At 50.0% G+C, this 21702-nt stretch overlaps 1 protein-coding gene across 1 annotated transcript in view; it reads right to left on the bottom strand.

Moving 5' to 3' along the window:
* The window catches only part of SRC (SRC proto-oncogene, non-receptor tyrosine kinase), a 42225-nt gene extending 25831 nt beyond the window's left edge, over positions 1 to 16394 (bottom strand). Inside the window, exon 1 of the mRNA XM_044297131.1 lies at positions 16098 to 16394. The gene's annotated coding sequence lies outside the window, so the exon portion shown is untranslated. The remainder of the gene's footprint in view (positions 1 to 16097) is intronic.
* Between the last annotated feature and the right edge of the window lie 5308 nt (positions 16395 to 21702).

Here is a 21702-nt window from a genome sequence, read left to right as displayed (position 1 = left end):
ATACCAGCAAAGTGAAAGAGCTTTCAGCAATTTTCAACCACATGTGGCAGGAAAAAAATATATAAAACAAATTACATTTGAGAACTCGGACCCTTGCATGCAGGATTTTCTAACCCGCAGCAGTCAATTCTGTCATTTTCTTGCCCTTTGCGGTCCACTCCCAAAATCTACACGTTATGCCTCATTCACACCTCGGCGATTTCCAAACCAGGAGTAGAGCTACATAGACACAAGGTATAAGGGAAAGATCTGCACCTGTTCTGTGTTTAGAGCTGCACCTGGTTTTGGCTCAAAATCACTGATGGAAATCACTGACCGAACACTGATGTGGCAGGCGATTGCTGCTTGTAAATGCAGCCCTCATCTCCACTGATGATCTGACCGTGATTGGGAGCGTCCGCTTCATTCCAGAAAATCCGCCAGATCATCCCAGGTCAGTGATACTAGTCGTGATGTCACTGGGCCTGCAGTAAACAGTGATAGGGCGGCGGCGCTACAGAAGCGCTGCTGCCTTCTCCCTTCCAATTTTATTTATTTTTTTATTATTTTTTTATTAGGGTACTCTGTCTCTAAAAAGTTCGCCATCACTGCCCTAGATGAAGTCCATCAAGTTAATCACAGGCTGTATACAGCATGTGTACATCATTACCAATAAGAACTTCCATAGACAACGAAAAACCACCCAAAAACATATGCACCTCCAGCAACACTGGCTACCTGCAAACGTCTCCTCTGTCCATCTCTGCCTCCAGCCTCATGCACACGGCTGTTGCAATCCGGAGCTGCAGTGTGGAACAGAGGCACAGAACCCCACAGAGGCACTACAGAGTGCTTCCGTGGCATTTCTGTCCGTGCCTCCGCACCGCAAAAAATAAAAAATAATTTTTTGCAGTGCAGATGGATCACGGACCCATTCAAGTTGAATGAATCTTGATCCATCCCAGCCGCCGCACAGACGTTGCCCGTGCATTGGAGACCGCAAGTTGCGGCCCCCAATGCACTCAACGGCCGCATGAGGCCTAAGGGCTACCCCAAAAAAATGCATGCCAATTTCTGAGACATTGGGGCAGGCCAGTAGATATTTTTGGTGCAGTTTGGCATCATGCACACAACCATATCAAAAATAATTACTAAATTTGGCACTGTATGTGGACACCCAAACTTTAAGTTCCACAAGGTACAAGCGTTTGGAGCTTATGTTTCCAATAGTTTCATTGTATCTTCTCCTTAAAATACAGTCATCATTGCCAACAGGGGAAGAACATTGGGACCTGTACAGCCAAAACTGCCACCATACACTTTGGTACAAACTGTATGGCAGTTCTTTACAATTATATCGAACACAGATTAGAAAGTGTTCACACGTCAAGTAATATGGGATTTCTAAACAAAAAGTTGTGCATGGCAACATCTCCATGCTCTTCTAAAAAGCTCTGTTCACATTTGTGATGAGATTCTCCGTTATTTTTTTTTCCCTTCTTCATGGTCTCGGACCAGGTTCCCATCGTGGATTAGAATTCTGCCCAGCAGACCAAATGCCGTCAAGCCTTGAGGTCCCTTCTCTCTTTGGGCTCTTGTATGGAATCATCGTCATGAGTTACAAATGGTGATTTTAGAGCTTCCTGAGATCTTCTGTCCGATCATATGAGGAAGCTGCAATCACCTGACCACTTACATATGATGGATCAATACTCATCAGCACATTGTCAATGCCTTCCGGACTCCACTCTCCATAAGCTCCAAAACACCACAATTTATTCTACGAAGAATTCACGCTTTATTTAGCACCGATAGAGGAACTATCAAAGCATCACACCCTCTACAGTCAGAGGTAGGTCTCCATTTTTTAACCCTTTAGGCCCCTTTTATACGGACGACAGGAAACTCATCTGAGTTTCGGACAGTGAACATGGATGAGTTTTTGAAAGGACCGTGCACAGATGGCGTCCTTGTGGCCCGTTCTTCTACCAGACCCAATCGCTCGGAGCAGAATGGTGCATGCTGCGATTTGCTCTGCACAAAAAGATGGACTAGAGACTAGACAGCCCGTCCGTGGTCCACATCTAGGGGAAAAGTATAGGACATAGTCTAGCTTTTTGATAAACTGACTGAAAAGCACGCGGATCATCCATGTGCTTTTCACATCCTTATATCTATTCCACAGAAAGATAGAAAATGTCCTCAAAATGCAGACCACAGACCCACTGAAAACAACAGATCCGCAAACATGTGGATGGCGTCTGCATTTTGTGGATTCACGATTTGCGGGCCGCAAAACGGATACGGTTGTATCCGTAGCCAGAATAAAGTCAGGGGATGAGCGGCTGCCAGATGCTTTGTGTGCTGCTTAGTTCTAAAGAAAAACTAGGATCAGGTAGGTAAGACTGGCAGCCATCTGATCGGTGGGGGTCAGACTAATGGGACCCCCCACACACACACGATCACGAGAACCGGGGTCCAGTTCCACTGAATGAATGGAACAGCAGGTTGTGTATGGCGGCTGCTGTATTCACCTCTATGGGAGCGCTGTAGGTAGCCAAGCACTGCACTGTGGATAGGTGGTCATTTCAGAACTTAGCATAAAAGGAGTTGTGCCATTTGAAGGCGCAAAATAAGCCGTGTATTACTACAGCAGCAAAGTGGATGAGATTATAAAAAAAAAAAAAAAACTCATCCATAATCTTTGCGGAAAACGACATAGGGATTGGATTTTAAATACGCTGCTTGACAATAAAATTCACAGGGCAATTTCCACTCCAAATCCATAGCGGAGATTCCACCCCATGTGGCCACACCCTAGAAGTAGGCCTCAGCACAGTTTTTGGAGGTGGTTTCAGATGACCGCTTCCACTGTGGCCCATGGAGAGTGGCTATGGCCTGTAATCCCGCTTCTAAATCAGAGCAGGGCAATGGTTTACGTTATTCACGACAGGTCTAGGGAATATTGGTATGGCGGTGGCTCAGCAGAACGCCTGTGCAGGACGTGAAACGTTTATGCTGCATCCGTCTATAAACGGACCCCACTGAGCTCTTTGAGCCCTTGTTCGAGAGATAATGTCAACAGAAAGCTGCACAGGCATATACTATGTCAGTAACAATGTATACCGCCCAATGTTTTTTTCCCTTTATAGCGGTGTATGGAATAATGTAGTCTACTATGCTATACCAAACCACAAAAAAAGATATGCTGACACGCTCTTGCGATACACTGGGTCCATAGGCCTTTGGATATGTTCAGTATTCACCAGGTGTTTTCCGGAGCACAGGGTCAAACAGGAGGTGAACAGGCCACATACAAAACCTTTACAGGTAGTTCAGACCTGAGCGTTCTGAAACGAGCACTCTGTATGCGCGATTGTATGCGCGATTGTAAACGCCCGTACAGAGACAGGCGTGCACACATTGTCGCGCGTTCCCGAATATCTATGTGCGGGAACGCGCAACAAACGCCCCAAAAAAAGCTAAAGAACTTGTTTTAGCGTCGGGCGTTTTACAGCGCGGTCGTACGCGCTGTAAAACGCCCAGCTGAGAACCATTCCCATAGGGAATCATTGGTTTCTCAGTGTTGAGCGTTTTACAGCGCGTAGGAATGCGCTGTAAAACGCTCAGGTCTGAACTTAGGGTTAGGAGGTTTACACAAGAAACACCAATACTATGCAAAAACACACAGTCTTATGGCTCATGCACACGGCCGTAGCCATTTTCGCAGTCCGCAAAACACATACTGTCTGCGTTGCGCAATTTGTCGAAAGGAACGTCCCGCCCTCTGTTGAATAGTCATATCCTTATCCACAAAACAGACAAGAATAGGACATGTTCTATTTTTTTGCGGATGCCACAGAAGGGACATACGGGTGAAGACAGCACACGGTGTGCTGTCTGCATCTTTTATGGCCCCATAGAAGTGACTGGGTCAGCATCTGACCCACAAAAAGTGTGAATAGCCCCACTCACCTGTCCACATTCCCGCTGCGGCTCTGTTCTCGGCTGCTTTCGACTTGGTCCCGGCAGCGGAAGCAGCTGGGAATGCGGACAGGCGAGTGGGGGTTTTTTAACATCCAGGAGGACCCCAGGGGTTGTCGCCTCCAAAGCAGGACGACCCATTAACTAAAGAGCCTGGCCTTGTTTGCAGTGAGTGCAAGAAGGAGGGGGGGGGGGGGGAATATATTTTTTTTTTTTCTTCATTTGATAAATACTTTGGGGGAGATTAATCAAAACTGAAGCAAAGGAAAACTGGCTTGGTAGCAACCAGATTCCACCTTATATTTTTCAGAGCTCCTTTAGAAAAACGGAAGGGTCAGTCTGATTGGTTGCACCAGTTTTGAAAGATCTCCCCTTTTCCGTCACAGATTTTTCTGCGGCTACATCCACAGGATATAATAGAACGGCCATACCTGCTGCACATGCAGGATTTTTCAGCTACACGTGGATGGGGGTTTTCACTACTCATGTATAAATGGCTGTAGATTCAGTCCAGAATTATAACCAAAAATCTGCGACACCAGAACCTCCGCCAAGGATACAGTCCCATATTTGAGAATGGCTGTTTTGGTGGTAAGCGCACGGTTTTTCTAGAACCCCCCATTCAGATGAATTGGAAGGTTACAGAAACTTCTGCAAAAAATCTGCCGCTGTCCATCAGCCCCATAGACACTGAATCATAAAACGGCGCACGTGTGTGGCCACCTTTCCATTCACATTACCTCTGTGCTCGTCAAAGATGAGTCCAGTGCTGGGACTCTCAGGGATCAGACATTTCTCACCTATTTGCTAAAATCCCATCCACTTTGCTGGTACTGTAACATGCTGTGAATTTTCCATGTTGAACATTTGCAGCGTTCCCACCACTTTTGTGCCTACCTTTAGTCTATGTTCAGACTGCTGGAAAATACAGCGGAAATGTCCACAGCAGTTTTTACCGCAGCTCAGCAGTAAAACCCACATGTTTTGCATCAGGCGTCACCCTCGCCACTGCAAAGGGTAAAATCTGCTGGGGAGATTTGCAGCATATACTGACGAGCTGCAGACGTCAAACCCGCACCCCTGGTGAATTTACACTGAGGTTTTTATACGCAGCACCTGTCACAATCTCACCCACTTTGCTGGTACTTTACAATGCTGCGGACCTGCTGCAGCTTATCAGTCACCTGTGGACATAGTCTTAAAGGGATTGTCCAGCCAAGAAGCCAAATAAACCCAATGATCCTAAACTGTGCCACATACACTGTAGCAGTCCCAAAAAAACTAAGCATAAAAAAAAACAATTAAATAAAACACTTCATAACTACATTTTGTGGTTTTCCTGGTTTGTCCTTTTCCAGATTGAAGTCAATGAGGTAAGAAGATGATAAGACAGGATGGATTTATAGACTGGTGTGAGGGATACCACCCCTCATGCCCACTTGACGTCAACTAAGTCGAGCTCATGAGATACGGTATGGTCACCAAGGGATGACGTTATGCCCTCCTGGAGGAGCGGGTAAGGTCAGTTTTGGTACAGTTTTCACAGACTCCTCCTGTCCACACGGGCACAGAGAGGCATCAAGCTGAGCCCGGGAAGACTGCCACCAGTTTTTTGTTTGATATAAGCCCGGTCTGCTAACAGGGTTATATAGGTTAAGAAACCAACCCGCGGTAGCTTATAACTATGCCGAAACACAGACGTGGGGATTCGTGATCAAGATACAAAACAGCACAAGATTAAATTAAATATTTAATCGCCTTAAGGGCTCACTAGACAATACACACAAGGATATATACAGTGGTCTGAGGTTACAAATACAGGTGGTATGGTACAAACAGGATTAAATAGAGCAAAAGTCAATTTACCAGATGGACAAGTCCTTTTGGGTTGGGATGAGTCCTTTGCTGTAGTCACATGGAGGGCAGTGATGTCAGCAGGTTGCAGGTCCCTCTAAACACATGGCACGAAGTGACCCTCCTTCAGCAAAAAGACACACCCACTTGCTGGCACAAGCCTTTTAAACTGTAGCCGGCCCCTCCTCTGGGAAGGGTCCACCCCCCCCTCTTCTGGGCTGACAGCAAATGACCCACAAAACGCTTTAGGGTTCATAGCTCCAGAACAGAATGTCACAGGGAGATGGTTCTGGGACCAACATATCCGCCTGGGTTACGGCTACAAGTAGAGTCCAAACTTGGTACCATTATGTGGTTTCTGTGGGAAGATATGTATATCTCCCCTCCCTGCATCCCACCGCCAGACTATGACCACGGGCCTGTTCATCGTGGCCACAGGGACACAAATATGTATCCGGTTTGTGCCTGTGATGGCCGGGCGATTCACAATTCCTTACGAACCGCCGGTTCCATGCTGACTACTAAATTTGATTGAACTGTGGAATGGCCTAGACCCCTGCAGAGAGTTTTTTCCTGTTCCATTAGCTGGGTTCCTGGCTGGCTGAATGGAGGCGAGAAATATAAACAAAGTTGGACTGCTAGATGCTCTCTGCCATAAGGCTGTGCTGTGAGGCAGGGCCCCCCCTGTGGAGCTCACTACCTCTGCTACCTTTCAGTAGATGGTTGATCTGGGAACATGGCTGGCCATAAATAATAATAATCCATATTCCTCACACCTCCTCCTTTTAGAGGGTGCCAGGGGGCAGCACTTTCCTGTGTTCCCCTGTCCCCACATCCTTGCCGGGATAGCCTGTTGGCATTCCCAAGGTCACGGCCCTTCTTGTGGCAAATGGTCAAGTGATACTGCTGGAGCGCGAGGCTCCAGTGTAGCAGCCTTCTATTCATCCCTGAGACGGTGTTTAACCAGCTGAGGGGGTTGTGGTCTGTCTCCACAGTGAAGCGGTGCCCGTATAAGTATGGCTGAAACCGTTACAGTGCCAAGACCATGGCCAGGTACTCCTCCATTGTGGAGTACGCCACCTCCCTCGGCAGAAGCTTCCAGCTCAGGTACAAATGGGGTGTTCCTGGCCTGTAGTGTCGACCTGGCTGAGTACGGCACAAAGGCCAAAATCCCTGGCGTCGGTCTGTACTATAAACGGCCACGTGAAATCGGCTGCTTGTAGTACAAGGAAGCTCAAGAGGGCGCTACTATAGTGGGGGACATACCTCCTATAGTGCCCAGGAAGGACATCACCTGTTTCTTGGTCCTGGGGGTGGGCCAGGATGTGATGGCATCCAGTTTTCCAGACTCTGGTTTTAAGGCCCCCCAGTCTACCCAGTGCCCCAGGTAGTGGACCTCGCTCATGCCCAGCTGTCACTTTTAGGTTTATGGTCAAGCCTGCCTGGCGGATCCGCCCGAGCACCTGCATCAAGTGCTCTAGGTGATCCTCCCATGTGGGACTGAAGATGGCAATGTCATCCAGGTACGCGGCTGCGTACTCTAAGTCCCTTAAGCATTGTGTTGACCATACACTGAAAAGTGGCAGGGGCATTCTTCATGCTGGATGGCATCACAGTGGACTCGTACAATCCAAAGGGGGTAATAAAGACACAGCGTTCCCGTGCCTCACGGGTCAGGGGAATATGCCAATACCCCCAGCTCAGATCCATGATGGTCAGGTACTATGCCCCAGCAAACTGAGCAAGTAGGTCATTGATGCGTGGTATTGGGTACACATCGGTGACAGAGTTGAGTCCCCTGTAATCCACACAGAACCGGGTGGTCTGGTCCTTCTTTGGGACCACAGGTGATGCCAAGCGCTGTTGGATGCCTGGATGACCACCAGCTTCAGAATCTCATCAACCTCCTGGCGCATGTGCTGCTGTACCTCCAAGGAAACACGATATGCTGAACGTCGGATTTCCAGGGGGGGGGGGGGGGGGTGATCCCTGGTGTCCATGTTGCTGAACAACTCCTGGAAGGTCCTTCAAGAGCCTGGGCAAGCAGGTCTAGGAGGGTTTCCTCCTCCCCCTCTTCTGGGAGGTTGCAGACAGGGAGGGCATATGCCTCCCTCTACCGATAGGCCTTCCGCCTTCCCCGGGCGTGGTCCAGGGTGACCAGGTACAGCACGGCGTTGAGGCGCTGATGCACGAGGTACAGGCCTTCTCAGGCCGCCTGAAGCTTGTCCTGAGGCACGGGGACCAGTACCCATACCTTTTGACCCACCTAGTAGGCCCTCTCACAATTGTTCTGGTCGTACCATCGCTTCTGGTCGGCCTGGGCCCGCTCAATATTATCGTGCACCAGCTGCGACAAGGCCTGCATCTTGCTTTGGAAGCGCATGACACACTCGATGACCAACACTCCAGGGGTGGCTACAACTCCCTCCAAGGTCTCTTTCACCACAGCCCGAGCCCCTGCACACGTTGCCAGTATAGGAGCTCAGAGGAGGAGAACCCCGTGGGAGGCCTATGGGACCTTTTGGTAGGCAAACTGCAGATGTGGGAGGTACCGCTCCCAGTCACACCTGTGGGAATCAACCAACATCTTAAGCATCTGCTTTAAGGTGCCATTAAACCGTTCGCATAGGCCGTTGGTCTGTGGGTGGTATGGGCTGATCACCAGATGTTGCACCTGTATTTGCCTACAGAGAAACTCCATGAATTACGACATGAACTGGGTCCTCCAGCCAGTGAGCATTTCCTGGGGAAAGCCCACTCTGGAGAAAGTCTACAGCAAGGCAGTAGCCACCTTGTCAGCCCGAATGGAGGACAAGGCTACCGCTTCCGGATACCATAATCTACTACCATCAATATGAAGCGTTTCCTGGCGCTGCTGGGAATGGACAGTGGTCCAATTAGATACCCGACACCTGCCAGCGGGTGGCTGTGGGTCACATGAACGGCAGTAGGCAACCACATCGTCCCCCATCTTTGGCCAGTAGAAATGCTGGGCTAATCTGGCTTTTGTCTTAGCGACCCCTAGGTGTCCAGCCATGGAAATTTCATGAGCAACCCACAACTCCTTCGTTCTGAACTGATAGGGTACCACTAGCTGTCAATCCCTAGGCCACTCCTCCGGTGAGCCCTGCTGGACTTTGACCCGGTATAGCAGTCCTTGGTCTCAGACAATCAGCCCGAGGTCCAAATCAGAGGTGGGCTGCGCCGCCTGCTCTTTGAGAGCGGTCAGGCTGGCGTCAGCCACTAACGCTGCCTGAAACTCCTGACTGGACGTGGACAAAATAGACGAGACTCCCATGTCACGACAGGTCCCTGGAACCCGTCTTCTGGCCTCCATCTGAATTGGCAGCCACTTGGTTGGAAGGGGGAAAGCAATCAGACCACTGAGGGGCCCCAGCACTCCCACTGCGCGCGACAGCAGCTATAGCCGCTGCCACAGCTGGTAGTGCCTGCTTCCCCTCAGCTTCCGACCAAGTCACCATTCCAGACGGACTAACCTGGCCCTCCAACATCCCGGTTGGGGAGGAACCCTGCACTGATGTTTTACCTAAGAGGCCTACTTCTTCTGGGACAGCCCTGACCTCATTTGCATCCTCCTCCCCCGCAGCTGTCTGACCCCTACTTGTCCCCTTAGTTGCCACACCTGAGGACAACAGATTCCAGCAGGCTTGCTAGCCACTCCCTGGGGCCTCAGCACAGATGGCGTGAATGACCCTCTCCCCACTGAGGGGAGAGGCACACATTACATCCCCCCGCCCCCCTTGTGTCAGCAGCCCCGTACTTCGACACAAGCCTCCCCGGGTCTGTCCCCAGCAAAACACTGGCAGGGATATTTGAGGATACCTCCCTTACGCCTCAGTCCAAATAGACCTTGGCGACGGGCAGCGACGGTTCTACTCCTCCAATCCCAGAGACAGTAAGGGATCTTCCAGGCAATAAATCATCGGGTGCCACTAGTTCAGCCCGTACCAAAGTCATCGCAGCGCCGCTGTCTCTAAGTCCCATGGCCTGCCACACGGTGACCAGTTGAAAATTGTCAAGGGGCCTCCTCATACACTCACACACACACCACAGTGGACGGTTTCTGGGTCGATGACTGGGACGGGTCCCTTGGGCGCTGGGGACACATTGCCTTGAAGTGTCCTGGCTGTTTCCAGAGGTGGCAAAGTCTGTGTTCCCCCATAGATGTGGAAAGTGAAGCCAGGGCCGGTGCCCACCTGGGCCTAGGGACAGGGGTAGTGTGCCTTACCCCCTTCTCCAGCCGACAGGTTTCCGGGGCTCTGAAGTCCGGTTGTTGGTGTACTCGTCGGCCAGGGCTGCTGTTGCCAAGGCCCCCTTTGGCTTCTAATCATGGAGGTACTGCTGGAGGTCCTCCTGGCTGTTCCACAAGAATTGCTCTGTGGCAATGAGCTCCTTCAGCTGCTGGACAGTGGTAAGCTCCAATCCCGTGGTCCATTGGTCGACCGCTCTCCGCAAGTCCTGCATGTGATCGGCCCAGCTCTGGGTAGGACCCCGCTGCAAACGTCAGAGCTTTTTCTGGTACAACTCAGGGGTTAAGTTGTACTGCTGGACCCACTGCTCCTCCAGCAGCTGGTACCGATGGCAGGCCATCTCAAACGCCAACAAGAAAGCGTCCGAGTCCCCATCTTTGTCCAGCAGGGAGACGTCCTCCGCCTGCAGTTTAGGAATCCGGATCTCTGGAGACTCACATCAGGCTAAGGCTGCTGGAGTTTGAGCACTCGCAGGTGATGCTCGCGCTCGACCTGTGCTTGCTCGCGACGTTCTCGTTCTGCAGCCTCTGTTCGTTTGCGATGTTCAGCAGCTGCCATGAGGATCTCATAAGCCGCCTGGTCTCCGGCCTCCACGACAACTTTTAGGAGAGAAGCAGAGCCTGCCTGCCTGAGGAAGGGGGGGGGGAATGGGCAGGTGGAGTGCGGCCCACCGCTGGCAACTGGCTCCTTGGGGAGCTTTGGCTGTGCTCCCTCTCACCTTGAATAAAGTTGCCTTCCACCTCCTCTGGGCCCCTCATCTGAACTGCGTCCTCCCCGCCACCATTCATAGCATCGGCCATCTCCTTAGCTTTGCTCCTTGCGATACTGGCCATCATTGCCACAGATGATCACTGACAGACTGCAACCTGATGACACACACACACACACCTTATTGTATTTGCACTCAGACTATCCAGCGGCAAAAGCTACTGCTGATAGTCTTTAGTGTCTGAGAGTATGGGTGTCACACACACACACACACACACTAGTATCTCGATCCCACTTTGCTGCCACCAATATGAGGGATTCCAGCCCTCGTGCCCACTTGACGTCAACTACGTTGAGCTCACGAGATACTGTTTGGTCACTGGTCAGCCTTGGTACAGTTTTCACAGACTTCTCCTGTTCACATAGGCATAGAGAGGCAACAAGCTAAGAGAGCCTTTTCACTGCCCCAGTGAAACAGCACGTTCTCAGCCCGGGAAGACTGTCACCAGTTTCTTGTTTGATATAAGACTGGCCCGCTAACGGGATTATATAGGTTAAGAAACCAACTCGCGGTAGAGTATAACTATGCCGAAACATGGACGTGGGAATTCATGATCAAGATACAAGACAGCACAAGATTAAAATATTTAATCCCCTTAGGGGCTCACTAGACAATACACTATACACACAAGGATATATACAATGGTCTGAGGTTACAAATACAGGTGGTATGGTACAAACAGGATTAAATAGAGCAAAAGTCAGTTTACCAGATGAATGAGTCCTTTTGGGTTGTGAGGAGTCATTTGCTGTAGTCACATGGAGGGCAGTGATGTCAGCAGGTTGCATGTCCCTCTAAACACATGGCACGATGTGACCCTCCTTCAAAGAAAAGACACGCCCGCTTGTTGGCACAAGCCTTTTAAACTGTAGCCGGCCTCTCCTCTTCCCGCCTCCGGAAAGGGTCCACTCCCCCTCTCCTGGTCTGGCAGCAAATGACCCACAAAACCATTTAGGGTTCATAGCTCCAGACCAGAAGATCACAGGGAGATGGTTCTGGGACCAACGGACCCACCTGGGTTCCGGCTACAAGTAGAGTCCTAACCTGGTACCGTTATGTGGTTTCTGTGGGGAGATCTGTATATCTCCCCTCCCTGGCATCCCACCGCCAGACTATGACCACGGGCCTGTTCATCGTGGCCACAAATATGTATCCGGTTTGTGCCTATGATGCGGTATGTTCCATGCTGTCTGCTAAATTTTATTGAACTGGGGAATGGCCTAGACACCTGCAGAGAGGTTTTTCCTGTTCCATTAGCTGGCTGAATGGAGATGAAAAATGTAAACAAAGGTGGACTCAATTGTCCGTACCAAACGGGGTCATTTACTAAGCAAAGCTTTTTACGCCCGTCCTAGGGCTGTATTAGACCTGCAGAGGGATGGCCAGCAGCAATCTGTTAGTGTAAAAGTGCAGCAGATTACATTAGCGATTGGCATTAGCAATCACTCCTCCCCATACTGTGGAGGAGATCGCTGCATGTAATAGCAGAGGTCTCCTTCATTGACAAGCAGGTGACCGTTGAGAAGGAAGGCTTCCTTCCCAAGAATCGAAATGCTGATCTGCAGGTCTAATACAGCCCTTAGATTCCCCCCTGTGCCTCCCTAAGATTCAGCTAATTTATGACAAGGATTGCACTTTATCATAAATTATGCGCTTCTACAACAGCCGTGCATCTGGAAACAGGCATAATTGTAAGTAAATTCCAAGCCCCGCCCCCCCCCCCCCCCCCATTGTCTTTTTGTATACCCTGGAGTATAATAAATCACAATAATAATAAATGGAACATGTAGTAATAAAAACTTTTAAAAAAGAGCTACTAAAAGTAAGACAAAGGACTTCTTATTCTGCTTCTCCTATAGCAGCGTGGCGGACATTACACGTTAGCACTGCACGTGAAGCCGGACTCTAGTTAGTATGTACTCCAGAGATGTACGCGTCATATACTTTGCTGCACATCACTTGTCCGTATGGACAGCGCACACATATCTCAGAGATTTCCGGGTAGCCTTACAGAACCCCCACCTCGGGGCCTGCAGCTGGGAGGAGAGGTATGTGCAATTCTTCCAGAGAGGAGACAAGCCGCAACCTGCCAGTAACACGTCGGTGAGGAGGAGGTGGAACGCTGAATATTTTGGCCTAGATAATACCCACAGACCTAAACAGTAAAAAAAAAAAAAAAAAAAAAAAAAAGCCAGAAAGATGAACAGGGGGTTAGGACGGGGAAGCAGAGGAAAATATACTACAAACTGATAGTCAGCTCTTCTACCGAGATGGGAAGTGATTGCGAACAAGCTCTGAAGAGAAAATGCCGACAACAGATTAACCAGTGATTTCCTGGCACAATCAATCACTCCACTACATAGAGCCGGGCCATGCCTCGACCAATATGGCGCTCAGTCGCTCACACAGCGAACTTGAAGCCCTGGCGCCCTGGTGAATGTGATGCAGTGCCATCTCTTTTGCACTGCGCACGCGACGTGACAGACACTTGCGCCAAAGCTGCTAATTGCAATTTTGGTGCCATCAGAGGTCACGGCTCTCCTTAAGGAGACCAGCCCCGTATGGAGACTTATTGGCTATGCTGTATGGGAAAATATGCAGAGTATCTCCTTGATCTGCTCTTCTCAGAAGTCTCATAGAAGTTAATGGAGCATGCTGGGAATTGTAGTTTCACAACAACTTTCCTAGAGAAAGAGAACCATCATCCCACTAGCACCACCTTCTGGACGTGGCTCCCTGAGTCTATGACGTTTTTTTTTTTGTTTGTTTTTTTAAAGAATGAGATCATAAGGGGAAATAGTCAAGCCAAACATCCACCCGCAGACACCTGTTTTGGGGCGTTTGACCCTCATAAGCACGGAGTAGGGTTCTGGCTCAGCCAAGGGCGATGTCTTGGACCAAGCTTCGGGGATGGAAGCTATAGTGGTATGACCCAAGTCACAGGGTAATCAGATTCCGAGGCTGGGACTACACAGAACGCAGTCACACACAGTGCGACAATCACGAAACTGGTGGACAACGGCTTCACGTGCAACACTTCAGCCCTGCGCACGCTGCGCCGGAGTACTACCTTTTACACATGCACCGGAAAAGGCTCCCAGTCAAATGATGCCGTCTCACCTCAGACACAGTCTTCTGCTAGGATTCACTACCAATGTCAGATAGGTGCTGGTCACACTTCTTTCCGAAGTGAAGGAGCAAGCACCGCGCATGCGCAGCCACCCTCCATTCATTTCTATGGGAGTTCCAAAAATAAAATAAAAAATAGCCAAGTTCTGGCTCAGCTATTCCCAGCAGTCCCACTGAAGTGAAAGGAGCAGTATCCATGCCACCAACATGTGAGGTGGCACAACCCCTTTAACTTTACCCTTAGGACGACATCCACCTGAAGAAGGCCAGGTGGTTTTGTTGAGGGAATAGTTGACCCGAATCTTACAACCGTTAGCCAGGCAAGTGGCTGCACCACAAAAGGGTGCACACAACCTCGTGCACACAACCGCGTCCACGTTTCTGTTGGCAAACCACAGATCTCTTCAATGAAATTATTATTCTCGGCCGCAAAACAGACCGGAGGACATGCTCTAATATTTTCGGAACAGCCACAAAAGCTGCAGATGTGGCCCTGTAGAAATGAGTCAGTGAGCTACCCACAAGAACTACAGATGGCACACTGAAGAGAAGGGCCCCTGAGGCTCGGTCTATACAGTGACTCCTAACGGCACAACATTAAGATCGCAAGTGTCGCCCCTAATGACAGCGAATGTCATGTCACAGTAATTGGCGATTTGTGAACTCGCCATCACTGGGTACAATTGTCGTAGCAGGATAGGTGACCTTATGTCACACGACTACAATAGGCCAGATAGCCTTAAAGGGGCGCTTTACAAAAGGTAAGTACAAGATGTATGTAGGCGTTCTGCACGTTTGCACGCCCCTCGTTCATCAACATACTCATGCGGCACCTCAGCATGTCCGGCCTGAGATTTCGTACATTATAAAGTTTTCACATCTGACGCTCGTAACTACGTATCACGGACTGAGCGGAGAGTAGCACATATATACATAAGGACTATATGTGTAGTCTGTGGTGACACAGACTGGACAGACACATGAGCAGCACATACATGTGTGATATACAGTGACACGGACTGGACACGTGAGCGGCACCTATATACATAGGTCAGGGGACAACGTGCGATATACAGGGACACAAACTGGACAGACACGTGAGCGGCACATACATGTGTGATATACGGTGACATGTGATATACAGTGACACGGACAGACACGTGAGCGGGACATACATGTCTGATATACAGTGACACAGACTGGACACGTGAGCGGCACCTATATACACATAGGTCAGGGGACGACGTGCGATTGACAGGATCACAGACTGGACAGACACGCGAGCGACACATACGTGACATGTGTGATATACAATGACATGGACAGACACGCGAGCGGCACATACGTGACATGTGTGATATACAATGACACGGACTGGACAGACATGCGAGCGGCACATACGTGACATGTGTGATATACGGTGACACAGACTGGACAGACATGCGAGCGGCACATACGTGACATGTGTGATATACGGTGACACAGACTGGACAGACATGCGAGCGGCACATACGTGACATGTGTGATATACGGTGACACAGACTGGACAGACATGCGAGCGGCACATACGTGACATGTGTGATATACGGTGACACAGACTGGACAGACATGCGAGCGGCACATACGTGACATGTGTGATATACGGTGACACAGACTGGACAGACATGCGAGCGGCACATACGTGACATGTGTGATATACGGTGACACAGACTGGACAGACACGCGAGCGGCACATACGTGACATGTGTGATATACGGTGACACAGACTGGACAGACATGCGAGCGGCACATACGTGACATGTGTGATATACGGTGACACGGACTGGACAGACACGCGAGCAGCACATATATACATAGGTCAGGGGACTACGTGTGATTTACAGGGACACAGACAAGTGAACGGCACATACATGTGTGACACACGGTGACAGGGGTGTGATACACGGTGACATAGGTGTGATACACGGTGACACACAAGCCCCCAGTGAGGTGCTCACAGTAATATGCATCCCCCCTGCCCTAGAGCTGCCCCTCATGGACTGGACCACAATACAGACACAAGGAGGCTTAGAGGGGGAGACTACTCCTGCCGCCCCCGACCCAATGCTCACCTTGTTGTGACCCACAGGGGGGTGTCGGTGGGTGTACCGGTCTCCGGGGACCCCCCTCAGTTAGAGGGGGGCAAGGCGCGCTCCCGCGGGGTCAGCCTCAGCCTGCGCGCCTATCACTTTCCCATTGATCCCCTGATGCTCCGGGCCGAGAAGTTTGCGCCTCTCCTTGGATTGAGGTTCACGCCCGGCCGGCAGCGGCTCCCTCCTCCAGACCGACTGCGTGCAGCCCACCCCCGGGAGGCGGAGATGAGCCAGTCCTTCCCTCCATGTGTCTGTATGAGTCAGTCTCTCGTGCTCCCCCTAGCGGTTGTGTCTGTGCGCTACACCCTACGGGCGGCTTCTCCCAGCTGGCCCTGCCCGTCCCTTCTCGGCGCATCCCTTTCCTTGTATTCTGTGTCTTCCTTTATGTGGCGCCGCTCCTCCTCCTCCTCCATTCCTGCACTTGCCTTATCTCCCTCCTCCTCCCCAGCCCGAGCCCCTTTTTCCTGCTTCCCTCATTCTTTCCTAGTGAATAGGAGTGTGACACATCCGCCAGGCATGGAGCATTCATACAGATACATGTATGGCTGACACATGGCTTCTAGGAGAAGGAAGTGAGGTCATGTGGATGAGCCGGTGCCACCTCAGGAGGCCGTGGGGGCAGTGGTGTCAGGCACAGGGGGGCGCCGCCTTGGTAGATACTGGTGTTAATTTAACAATATGTCACAAATATCCTGGATCAGGAGCCGAACTAGAAGTCATAGGGCCCCATAGCAAAATATAACCGGGCCCCCACCACCTAGTGGCATAAATAGCAATAACGCCATATAACACAAAACCCACATTACAGCAGAACGCCGCCATGTTGTTATTCCCTGCAAAAAATGTACAATGTTCTTACACCTGACTGCCCCTCGAACCTCCAGGCCCCATAGCAGGTGCTACGCCTATGGCCTCAGTGTGTAGAACGTTATTACAGAACGCAGGGGCGTAGCTAGAAGTGACTGGGCCCCACAGCACATTTTTGTATGCCCCCCCCCCCCTTCCTCCTGTGTAAACCCCACTCCTTTGGCTAGTGACGATCTAGACCAGACCAGGCTGCCACGCCATCCTTTTCCTATATAATATATATACACACGCTGTCTGTCATGTAACATGACTGATAATGCTCCGTGCCTCTCTGTGATCTTTTTACTACAAAATGATAAAATTGTCACTGTGATTTTGTAGTAAAAAGGTCACAGAGAGGCACAGAGCATTATCAGTCATGTTAGGCTACTTTCACACTAGCGTTCGGCTGTCCGCTCGTGAGCTCCGTTTGAAGGGGCTCACGAGCGGACCCGAACGCAGCCGTCCATCCCTGATGCAGTCTGAATGGATGCGGATCCGCTCAGACTGCATCAGTCTGGCGGCGTTCAGCCTCCGCTCCGCTCGCCTCTGCACGGACAGGCGGACAGCTGAACGCTGCTTGCAGCGTTCGGGTGTCCGCCTGGCCGTGCGGAGGCGTGCGGATCCGTCCAGACTTACAATGTAAGTCAATGGGGACGGATCCGTTTGAAGATGCCACAATATGGCTCAATCTTCAAGCGGATCCGTCCCCCATTGACTTTACATTGAAAGTCTGGACGGATCCGTCCAAGGCTATTTTCACACTTAGCTTTTATATGCTAAAATAATGCAGACGGATCCGTTCTGAACGGAGCCTCCGTCTGCATTATTATGATCGGATCCGTTCAGAACGGATCCGATCGAACTCTAGTGTGAAAGTAGCCTTACTGCTCCGTGGTTCTGCTGTCCGGTGCGGGGCTTGGCTGTCATTCACGCAGTGGATTCCACACACAGGATCCACTCGTGTGAAAGATCCCTTACATGCTCAGATTATCAGTAAGAAGAATCCTCACTAGGGTTGAGCGTACCGATCTTCGAAGCCAAGATCAAAAGTCAATTCGCTTCAAACTTCGTTATTGCCATAGTCTTGGGAGACCGGCATTAACTTCGGTATTTGATTATTTAACTTAAAACTGATTTTAAACAGGTATCTGAAGTCGGCTTCAGAACCAAGGTACCAGTCAGTACCGAAGCCAACTTCTGATACCCATTTCAAAATTGGTTTTAAAACCCCCCCCACAAAACACTGATTCTGCCCTAGGGCGTGCCTTCCTTTATTTTTGGCTCCTACAGAAATTTCCATTCCTTAAGCGCGGAACCGCCATCCGGACATACAGGCATGTAATGCACTTTGTGTCATTTCCATTTTTTGCCAGGCCCATTGTAGTGAATGGTTATACATACAGGCCTAAAAAAAAACTAATGGACATGGGGAAAAAATTATATTGTGTGCATGAGCTCTAATGTTGATGTCCTCTCCGTTATCAGTTTCATAAAAGCAGATCATTTCCTTAAAGGGGTTATCCCATCATAGACAATGGGGGCCTATCGCTAGGATATGCCCCCATTGCCTGATAGGTGCGGGTCCCACCGCTGGGACCAGCACCTACAAGCAGAACGGAGCATAGAAACTTGAAGCTGGCTCGGCTATTTCCGTCGACCCCATATAAAAAATGAATGGGAGCGGTGGCCGCGCATGCGCGGTGCACTTCCATTCACTTCAGTGGGAGAGGCGGGGAGCTGCGCCTGGAGGTGGACGGACCCCGGGAAACCCAGGGTCCTCCAGCCACAACTCTCCCCGGCTCCAGCAGTGGGACCAGCACCTATCAGACAATGGGGGCATATCCTAGCGATAGGCCCCCATTGTCTATGATGGGATAACCCCTTTAAAGGGGTTTTCAGCTTTTTTCCTGTTGATGACCCATTCTCAAGATAGGTCATCAATATCAGATCAGTGTGAGTCCGACACCAGCCACCCCGCCGATCAGCTGTTTGAAGAGAAAGCAGCGCTCATACAAGCACTGCCTTCTCCTCATTGTTTGCCTGCTTGCCCTCGTAACTGCATTCACTTCAATGGGACAGCTCCTTCCTGTCCAAGTGAGTAGTAGGGTAATGTCCCATAGAAGTGAATGGGGATGCCATAGTTGCAATTACACTGTTCGTCACTGCAGTCGGTAAGCAGGTTAAGAATGAGGAGAAGGCAGCGCTTGTATGTGCTGCCTTCTCTTCAAACAGCTGATCGGTGGGGGTGTCGGGAGACGCACCCTCCCCCCACCGTTCTGGATAGGTCATAAATAGAAAAAAACAGACAAAGCCTTTAGGCCTCCTTCACACGGGCGTCACGGATTTTGGCCGGCTAAGATGTGGGTGCGTCGCGGGAAAATGCGCGATTTTTCTGAGCGAGTGCAAAACATTTTAATGTGTTTCGCACACGCGTGAAAAAAATAGCCATGTTTGGTTCCCGAACCCGGACTTCTTCACATTCTTTAGTAAGAATGCTAATATTTCCCCTTATAACCATGTTATAAGGAAAAATAATAATGATCGCATCCCCATCCCGATCGTCTCCTAGCAACCGTGCGTGAAAATCGCACCACATCCGCACTTGCTTCACGCAGCCCCATTCACTTCTATAGGACCTGCGTTGTGTGAAAAACACACAAAATAGAGCATGCTGCGATTTTCACGCAACACAAAAGTGATGCGTGAAAATCACCGCTCATGTGCACAACCCCATAGAAATGAATGGGTGCAGGTGCAATGCGTTCACCTCCCGCATTGCACCCGCGCAGAAATCTCGCCCGTGTGAAAGAGGCCTTAAGGAGATTGTCTTAGTAGTCTGCAGTTGCCCTTCTCCAACACCCTGCACATTCCAAGTCCCACTGGGTGTAGCTTGGCGGCCAGTGCGGTTGCCACGGAAGTCCATCCATCTCCTCCTCTAATTTTACTAAGATGTAGAGGCTGAGAAGGAGACACTCGGGCCCACAGCACTGAAGCCAGCCGTACTCGCCCTTGTTGGGATCTTTCTCACTGGACTGCAGTCTTCACTGACGAGCTCTTCTCCTCTTCAAGTTCTGCCGACGCACTGCTCCAAGCAATGGAATCTAGAAGGTAATAAATCTTTTGTAATATACTATTAGCCCAAGAGGTAGAAAATGTAAGATGAGGGTAAGAAAGTCATCGAATCCTAGACATGACCTGAGCAGTGCGCTTAGCTATTTTCAGTTTTGGGGTTTTGTTATAGAGATAAGTGTGGGCCCCACAGGTGGGCCCCGCACCTAACTGACATTGGTGGCATTTTGTAGCAACATGCCACCAATGTCTAAGATTACACAGCCCCTTTAATACTTAATTTATATTTTTTTTATTTCCTCCTTTGCCTCCAAGATCAGGAACTTTTTAATTTACAATACGCGATTCTGGTAATGCTCCGGATCCCCTGTGTGGCGATCAGAGGACCCGGAGCTTGTGTACGGCAGCCCCTGTCATAGTGAATAACCAGAGGCTCCTGCACAGTGTTTCCTACGGAGCCCCAGTCTGTAGCCAGGCTCGATAGGAAACTAGTAAAATCATTATGGACTCCAATACTAGTTAAAGGGGTTGTCCGGGTTCAGAGCTGAATCCGGACACACCCTTATTTTCACTCTGGCAGCCCCCCTGAGCCTAGCATCGGACCATCTCATGCTCCGATGCGCTCCAGTGCCCTGCGCTAGATCGCGCAGGGCACGGGCTCTTTTGTTTTCAATAACACACTGCCGGGCGGTAACTTCCGCCCGGCAGTGTGTTCGGTGACGTCACCGACTCTGAGGGGCGGGCTTTAGCTCTGCCCTAGCCGTTTTACTGGCTAGGGCAGAGCCAAATCCCGCCCATCAGTGCCGGTGACGTCACCGGGGTTCCTGTGAGCCCCATGGAGAGCCCCGGTATGTCACCGGAACTCTGAAAAATGCCTTTGCCCTGTGCAATTTAGCGCAGGGCAAAGGAGAGCATCGGAGCATGAACTGCTCCGATGCTCATGTCAGGGGGGCTGCCTGGGTGAAAATGGAGGGCTGTCCAGGTTCAGCTCTGAACCTGGACAACCCCTTTAACTACAAAAAGCTTATAGGGGTCCAAAAATGGCAACAACAAAAAAAAAAGAAAATTTTTTATTTTTTTTTACAGTATCAAAACGCAAGAAAAACTATACATATGTGGTATCCGCCAGATTTATACTGACCTGGAGAATCAAGATCACAAGTGAAAAAAAAAAATTGTGTAAAACTGGCAAAGTTCGGTGTTTTGTTTTTTTTTCAATTCCACCAACTTTGAATTTTTTTTAATTGGTTGCATTGGAAAATACAACTTGTCCTGCTAAAAAGAAGCCCTCATACAGCTATGTAAACGAAGAAAAAAAAAAAAAAAAAAGTTAAGGCTCTGGGAAGGCGGAGAGCACAAAACAAAAATGCAAAAGAAAAAAAGGTTTTTCTTTCCATCACCTTTTTCTGACAGCCATAACTTTTTCATATTTCTTTATGAGGGCTTTTTTTGTGGGTGAACTGTAGTTTTTATTGGTACAATTTTTGGGGTGTGTGCAATTTTTTGATCATTGTTAGGGCCCATGCACACAACCGTATGCCCTCCGAGACATACAGTCTGTGAGCGAGCCATATGTCCCCAGCGGCAATAATCATGTGCACAGGAGCGCACAGCATCATAGGTTATGTGCGCGTTGGGCTGCGCGCGAGACTACTGCCCATAATCA

This window comes from Bufo gargarizans, chromosome 6 (genome assembly GCF_014858855.1).
Source record: "Bufo gargarizans isolate SCDJY-AF-19 chromosome 6, ASM1485885v1, whole genome shotgun sequence".
Taxonomy (NCBI): Eukaryota; Metazoa; Chordata; class Amphibia; order Anura; family Bufonidae; genus Bufo; species Bufo gargarizans.
The sequence above is the reverse complement of the archived record's forward strand: the minus strand, read 5'-3'. Positions and strand labels throughout refer to the sequence as shown.